This window comes from Cyprinus carpio, chromosome A18 (assembly GCF_018340385.1).
Source record: "Cyprinus carpio isolate SPL01 chromosome A18, ASM1834038v1, whole genome shotgun sequence".
NCBI lineage: Eukaryota > Metazoa > Chordata > Actinopteri > Cypriniformes > Cyprinidae > Cyprinus > Cyprinus carpio.
In genome coordinates, this window is record NC_056589.1 from 2,448,304 (window position 1) to 2,456,406 (window position 8,103).

The following is an 8,103-nucleotide window of genomic DNA, read 5'->3' on the forward strand; positions in this document are numbered from 1 at the left end:
TTTGATCGGCTGCATTTAGTGATAATAGTGATGCTATATGATACATATATTGATTATTAACGGCCTGTCTGATATCACTTTAAAGAAAACAAATAGTTTATGTCTATAATAAGCAGTTTACAGGCAGTTCTTCCAAAAATATGTAAAAATATAATAATAATAACATTGGATATGTAATAATAACATTGGATATGTTAATAACTAACAAAACGTAAGCAGTTTACAGGCAGTTCTTCCAAAAATATATATAATCGCAGAGAGATGGAGAGGTGATTAGTAGTTTATTAGTGTATTAAAGTTTTCACTGTGTATATATGTTTTGTGTAAAATTAGACGTATTTTCTGTGTCTGTGAAATGGTAAACAGGGGCTGTTACTATTGTAAAAATATGAATTACACAGCTATGAGTCCGCTTGAATTAGATTAAGCATGAATGTGCACTGTAATCACATCATCTCGTTTTTTGTTAAAATATAACCTAGTATTTTACACTGTTTATGACGAAGCTTGAAGTTTGGGTATCTCTGCCAGATATTGTTATGGTATATTGGTTGTTACATTAACAATATCATCCCTGAATGAACCTGAAACAGTTTTGCTGATGATTGTAATGAAGTCGTGAATCCAAAGAACCTTTTTGTTTAACATGGACCATTTGATAAGTTATAATTACTTCTTTTTTACTGTATTCCTCCTGAACACTGAATAAAACTTTATGAAGTTATTGTGTTAGTAAATGCACTTATTCAGAGACCAATATCTATTGAAAATTCCATAAAATAATTAATTTTCATATAAATAACAGCAATATAGTAGAATAATAAACAAAGAGGCAACCGCTAGAAGAATTCCCAACTCTATATTGATAAACATTTACAGAATAAAAATTTACATTTATAATATAATATAATATAAATTAGTTTTGTGTTACTGATTATCATATTTACATTTATCAAATAAATCATTATAATAATTTAAGAGGTAATTTAAATGGATATATTATTAATAATTAGTTTTGTATAATATTATTTTTTTTTACATTTAATTACTTTTGAATTAATGAAAATCAGTAAAAAAAATTTTTTTAATTTTTTATAATAATTTAAGAGGTAATTATATTAATAAATATAATGTTTAATTTTTCATTATTAATAATTCGTTTTGTAAGATTATATATATATATATATTTATATAATTTTATATATATATATATATATATATATATATATATATATATATATTAACATAATATATTTTATTTTTTATTATCTACATAATATTATAATCTCTATTATTTATAGTTATTCTTAAAACTTTTTAAAGTTGTTGTGTTTGTAAATGCACTCATTAAGTTGTCAAATCCTGGAAAAAAACGCACTCTGGAAAATTCCAAAAAAATAATTTATTCTCATATAAATAACAGCAGACAGGTGGCATTTGTAATAAATTAAACCATAAATAGAAAGGCATATTTCTCAATAGCTTGACAGTGTACCGCAGACTATTAGTGCTGCTGATTATGAGGCTGATCGCCGGAACTGTTTTGCGTCTTCAGTAGTAACCAACCTCCTAAATCTAGACTGACAAACATCTACAGAATAAAACATTGCATTTCAGCTATCGCCGACATCATATCAAGCGATATATATCTCTGTGAACGTCCCATAAATCAAACACAGAGTAAAGATTGTGCTTCGGTGAGACAGAGAGTGATATCGAGTGCGGTTGAGCTGCCAGACTGGTTTAGCTGCGTGAAGCTCTGATACAACACTGTCCTGCTCTAGATCGTGGCGTCCAGCATCTCCAGGAAGAGTTTGTGCATGGGCACGCGTCCGTCCCTGTGCAGCCGGCTGAAGCAGCGCACGGCTCTGAGCGCCGTCTGACGCAGCAGCGGGAGCGTCATGAGCAGGCGTGTTGCTGGGTGGTGTTCTTAGGGAGGATGGTTGCTGTTGTAGTAGTGCTGGGGCTCGTGGAGCGCGTCCTGAAAGCGCTGAACGGCGTCTGCTCCCTCCACCTTCTCTGCGTCTGAAAGAAACCATCGGCAAGGTCATACGAGGCTCTTGGGCGTTTGAGTCGAGTGTTAAACCCTCTGTTTGTTATCCATTGTTGATGCTTAATGGACCAGCCGAGGTCTCTCTGGTTACGCTCTTTAGTTTTCTCGGTGTGGTCTGACTGTAAACGGCCTGCGGTCTAATGGTGCCGGTTTGGATGCATTGATCCGTGCTCTGAACCGCTCCATCCATATTGATTGGTCTGAGACTGAAAATGGGAGCTAACATGAAGTAGAAATAATTCCTGACACACAAACCAGATACAGACAGGGTTCAAGACTTCTTAAACAGCATCAGTATAACATTATTAATCAGCATATAACCTCTTCATTCAGACACTACAGCCAAACATTTTGACACACTAAAGACTTCGCTTCAATGCTTCAGATTCATTATTTATAATTAGTTTGTGTAATAATACAATATTTTAATAATGGGTATATAAATATGCAATGTAATATATATATATATATATATAGATTAAAATAATAATATAGGTATATAATATATATATATATATATATATATAATTTTATCAAGATTATAACTGTAATAATTAAAGAAATCATTTAAAAGAGGTATATTAACACAATTATATATGTTTTATTCATATTAATAAATCGTATTTATCTTAATATATAAATATATATTATATAATGATATATATGTAATATATATAACATTAATTTTTCATTCATTTTATTTTACTGATTATCAAGCTTTATCATTTTAATAATTTAATTATTTAAACTTTAATAATTTACGAGGGTGTGTTAAAAATGATATAAGATGGTATAGTAATATGCATTTTTTTATCAGTAATTTTGTATAATATTATAATATAATTATATGTATTTTTATAAATAATATAATGAAATATAATATGATTTTATTATTCATTATCTATATATTCTCTCTCTCTCTCTCTCTCTCTCTCTCTCTCTCTATATATATATATATATATATCAAGCTTACACTTTACTAATTTAAGAGGTATTGTACGAGGTTTATATATAGATGTACCTGAGTTGGCCAGAGCCATGGCTTTGAGAGTGAGCAGCTCCTCCTGGTTGAGGCCCATCTGCTGGTATTTGGAGGTCAGGTGTCTCAGAGCCGTGTAGAGATCACTGCAGTCCTGCGGCTCGACACTGGCTCTCGTTCATGGTCGCAGGTTCTCTCCGCAAACTGAAGCTCATCAGCCGAACCCTGAGATCTCCAAACCACGTTCAGCACCAGCGTCTCCATCCAGCCGCTCTGGAGCAGCGCCATCTGATCCACCAGCGAGAGGCCGGAGAAACCTGCCAGACACAGCCAGCACATACTTCAGCACATTCGGATGAGAAATGAAGAGTGTGTTGAGTATAATAGTGTTTTGAGCATAGTGGATGTTTACATGGAATAGTGGCTGTGTACCTGGAATGTGTTTGGCCCAGCTCTCTGTTTAAGAGGTCACATTTTAAGGTCAGCAGCGTTTTAAGGTCACTGTCGGGGGTCTCGGGGTCAGGGGCGGCTCTCAGAGGAGCTGGTTCAGATAAGAGGAGCTGAGAGATCACTTTGTTTCCTGGAAAGGAAAAGATGAAGATGCTTTATTGATGATGTTAAACCCTTAATCAGGTTAAATCCTCAACCACTCATAATCCACTGACCACAGTCTCTAACGCTGGCCTTCATGCTCAGGGCAGCAGGTATTTTTGTTAATATTAATAATTTCGAAATGGTCTACAACTGGAATAAAGGCTGTTTTCGTGAATGTCAGTATGTGTGTGGTGAGACTCACGGATTGGTTTGCTGGGATGAGCGTAAGGTGTTTTGGTGAAGAGAGAGAGCACTGAATCCACTCTGTGCTTGTACTTCTGTCTGCCTCCTCTCACGCGGTCCCTACAAACACACCTGGGGCCAAACACACCCCCCCAACCAAACACACACTGACACACACACACACACACACAGAGAGACAGACAGAGACACACACACAGAGACACACACACACAGACAACACACACAAACACACACAGACACACGCACACACACAAAACACACACACAACACACACACACACACACACACACACATACCACACATTGTCATTATAAGAGAAACATAAAAAAAACCACACACAAATTCAAATTCTGACAACCACACACACACACACACACATTGAAATTATGACTTGTAATTATTAGTTATGAGTTTAAAATTTAAAATTTATGATTTTGAAAGTTATAGAGATAAATTGAAGTTATTTAATAAGGTTTTAATTTTGAGAATAATGATTATTATTAGTTTAATAATTGAGACTTGATAATTTCAACTTTTTGTCTCATAATAATGACTTTAATTTTGACTTTGTCACAGTTATGAAAGTACTGTACATCATAATTTCAACTTAGTGTCAATTATGAGTTTTTATGTCAGAATTGTGACTTTGTATTCCATCATTTTGACCTAGTGTGTCATAATTTCAACTCGGCATGTCATAATTACATCAAGTCACAATTTCCACTTTTCATCTCATAATCATGACTTTAAAAGATGTAAGATTTTAAAGATTAATAAATACTGTAACAAATGTATTGCTCATAGTTGATTAATGTTAAATGGTGTTACCTTACTATAAAATGTTATAATATAATACATACATTTTTACCATAAATTTTATATATATATATGTGCAATATTCCCTCAAACTTTTATGCTGCTAATATATTTGGAACTTTTTGGATCCCACTCTAGGCATTTATGGACATAAGTTATTTTTAGCTGTGGAAAGCAAACATCTAAAGATCAAATAAAGTTTTAGTGTCAGGTTTCAGAGGAGCTCATCATATGTGATCACTCTCTGTGATCATGCAGTTGTGCAGAAGGCATGTTTTGCATGATTTATTCTTGGCTTTATTTGTTATGTCTCTTTGTTTCACCACCGGACAGCTGTACTCGATGTTTCCTGAAACACCAACAGATCACACCATCTTTACAATACACATATAACACAGTGCAAAAAATATTTTTGGCCACTTCACACTTTTTTTTTTTTTCAGAGGATAACAAAAATCGGGATAGTCTCAAGTCTCAGGAAAGACTACAGGACAGATTCGATCTCATGCAGCGCATGTGAGCAGCACAGCTCAATATGTAGCACATGCTTTAACGTTGTTAGTGAATGCCATTAGTTATTACTTGTTGAATTAAAAAGCCATCAAAACAGACACTCAGTTCAGTGGAGAGCTGTAGCTCCTCTAAGTGTGCTCTATCTATCATCTGTTTAATCAAACATAACGTCCATTTGTCCCATGCTTCACAAGCTGAGCTTTCACACAGAAATCCATAGAAGTCCAGACGGAGTTCAGTTATTGATTTGCACTGCCTCATAATTTAATAATCATGGCAAGAGATAGAAAGTTGGTGCATCCCTAGAGGCGAGAGTATTGACGACTGTTCAACACGCATTAATGCCCAGAGAACGAATCCTGGAGTTTCCACAGTTAACGCTGATCAATAGATTTGTCCAAAACACGACGCTGGACAAGACTCTGTGGGATTAGAGCATCCATTATGTGATTGAACACTTCATCTATATATTGATATGCTAACACACACACACACACACACACACACACACACACACACACACACACACACACACACACACACACACACACACACACTTGTGCTCTGTCTGCCCAAAGCCAATATAAATGCTCCATCTGTGTCTGTCAGAAACCTTTACAAAACTAAAACAGTAATAATAAAAATTATTTATTTGGAGATTACATTTGGAGCAGACCACAACATCCATCAGAGCCAGTTTATATTTAATGCATATATTGTCAATATGTGCCAACGGGCAACGATTCTGATTTGATATTACCCTTGCCTTCACTACATTTCCATTAAATAGATAAATAAAATATAAAAATTATAACATTTCCAGTGGCTAATTATTAATAGCTGGCAACAGATTTATCTCAGCTTTACAGTTCTTCATCAAACAATAATGAAACTTGGTATTATTTAAAGACCTCTCTAGATGATCAAAATTAAGACAACTGCATTGACGAGGTGCATTGATTAAAAGAGCAGCACACTGAGTCTTCACACACAGATCAATGTCAGACAGATAGTTTAGAGATGTTATATTGATCAATGCATTCGTTAACAGCACTGCTGCTTTAAAAATGCACCATCTAACACACACTTGAACACTAATTGTCATTATTAAGTCATTAATTAACACTGTACATGCTGTAGAAATCAGTGTCATGAGCAAATTTTGACTTCATAATTAATGTTTTTCATTAAAAATTAAAGAGATAAACATTATTGCACTATATAAATAAAATATAAAAATGCTTTAACATTTTTTTTAGTGATATATAAATTTATAGTCCATATGCATACATCTAAACTAGCTAAATTAATTAATTTTCTCCTTTTTTATTTAACTTATTTATGTTTGTATTAACTTCCACTGAAAGTCATATGGACATAGTAATGGTGTTTTGTGGCTGCAGTCGTTACCCTGAATGGTTCTTTTGAAGAAAGCCTTGCACGCCTCGCACGACGCGACGCCGTAGTGATATCCGGACGCGAAGTCTCCGCACACCAGGCACAGGCGCTTGGGCCCCGGGTTCAGCGACGCGATGTAGTCGCAGCTGAGCAGCGGCTCTGTGTGAGGGACGGGATGATAAAGAGCCGCAGCGCTGCTGCTGGAGATGGAGCTGGAGCTGACGGGGGAGTCCGGGTTCAGAGACGGGTTCCCGGAGAAAACGCTGTAGCCGCTGCTGTCCGACGCGCTGCCGGGGCTGAAGGGGGTCGCGCTGCTGTCCAGGCCGAGCGAGGGGCTCAGCGGGGCGGCTTCGAGCGGCGCATCGGTCGGGGACGGAGGGTCATCGGAGGTGGACGCATCCAAAAGTCTGATATGAGTTGGAGCGAGTTTAAAACGTTTTAGTTTGCCTTTTAACTACATTTACACTTATCTAGACTAAAAGCGTAGTCATTAATAATCATATAACATTTACACATATTCATTTTTTAACATAGACTGCATTTATGAATGACTTTTTAGGTTTTTAATGGATTACTTTTTAGGTTATTGAACTTATGTAGTAAGCTATTATTATAGAAAAACTATGCATAAACTATACCACCAAATCCTTGAAAGTCAGTTATTGCACAGCTTGAAAACATCATGCCAGCAAGCAGTTGAGATTACAAACAGTATTTTTAAAGAGAAGTTCGAAAGCATTGCATATAGTGATTAAATACTGTACTGCACTTGTATGAGATATAATGAGAAGTAAAGCATTATTTACATATTTGCAAACTTCAGACAGGCTTGTGTGTGTCATCATATTACACACCACAAACTTGTGTCAGCCCATTAAAACTTTAAAAAATTTTTTAGTAAAATCAAAGAGTTGCAAAAGTTACAGCCTGCACAAAAAGTTCATTTTGCTTTTTAAAAACTCTCAAAACTTTGAGCCGAAACTGTGCCATATAACACATGTGACAAGAGAACACTTTCTACAGAGTTTAGGTATAAAACTAATGTATAAAAAGACATTGAAATTAGGAAGAGTAGCCTAATAGTCCTGCTTACTTGTGCTGGTTTAGAAACTGGAAGTTGTCACTGAGGCAGAACTCCTTCAGGTCCATCTCTGCTGTTCCCCAGGGATTGTGTGTGAGAGATGTCTGTGATGAAGGGAGGAGGACGTGAGGGAATGGAGCTGCACGCTGAGCTGCAGGTTTATGTAAGTGATGCGCGGCAGTGGGCGGGTCGTGTCGGGCGTCTAATCCAGATGCATGCTGATTAAAACCCTACTGATGGGTTTTCATAACTGACAGCTCAATCCAAGCAGGCCTGCTGCAAATCACTTCATCAAGGCCATTGTCTCATAAAGCAACGCATTCACAGAATGTTTGCTAATAATGAACCTGTGGAGAGATGCTTTTTTATCAAATGTGTCAATTTTTATTAATTTCCCCCCATTTGAATCCATTTTTCCACAGTGACGAGACCCTTTGTTGTATGTAAATAATTATAAAGACATTC

The 8,103-nt window shown here is 35.8% G+C and overlaps 1 pseudogene; it reads right to left on the bottom strand.

The window, feature by feature from the left end:
- Positions 1–1,393: 1,393 nt before the first annotated feature.
- On the bottom strand, positions 1,394–7,802 carry LOC109110324 (annotated as a pseudogene).
- Between the last annotated feature and the right edge of the window lie 301 nt (positions 7,803–8,103).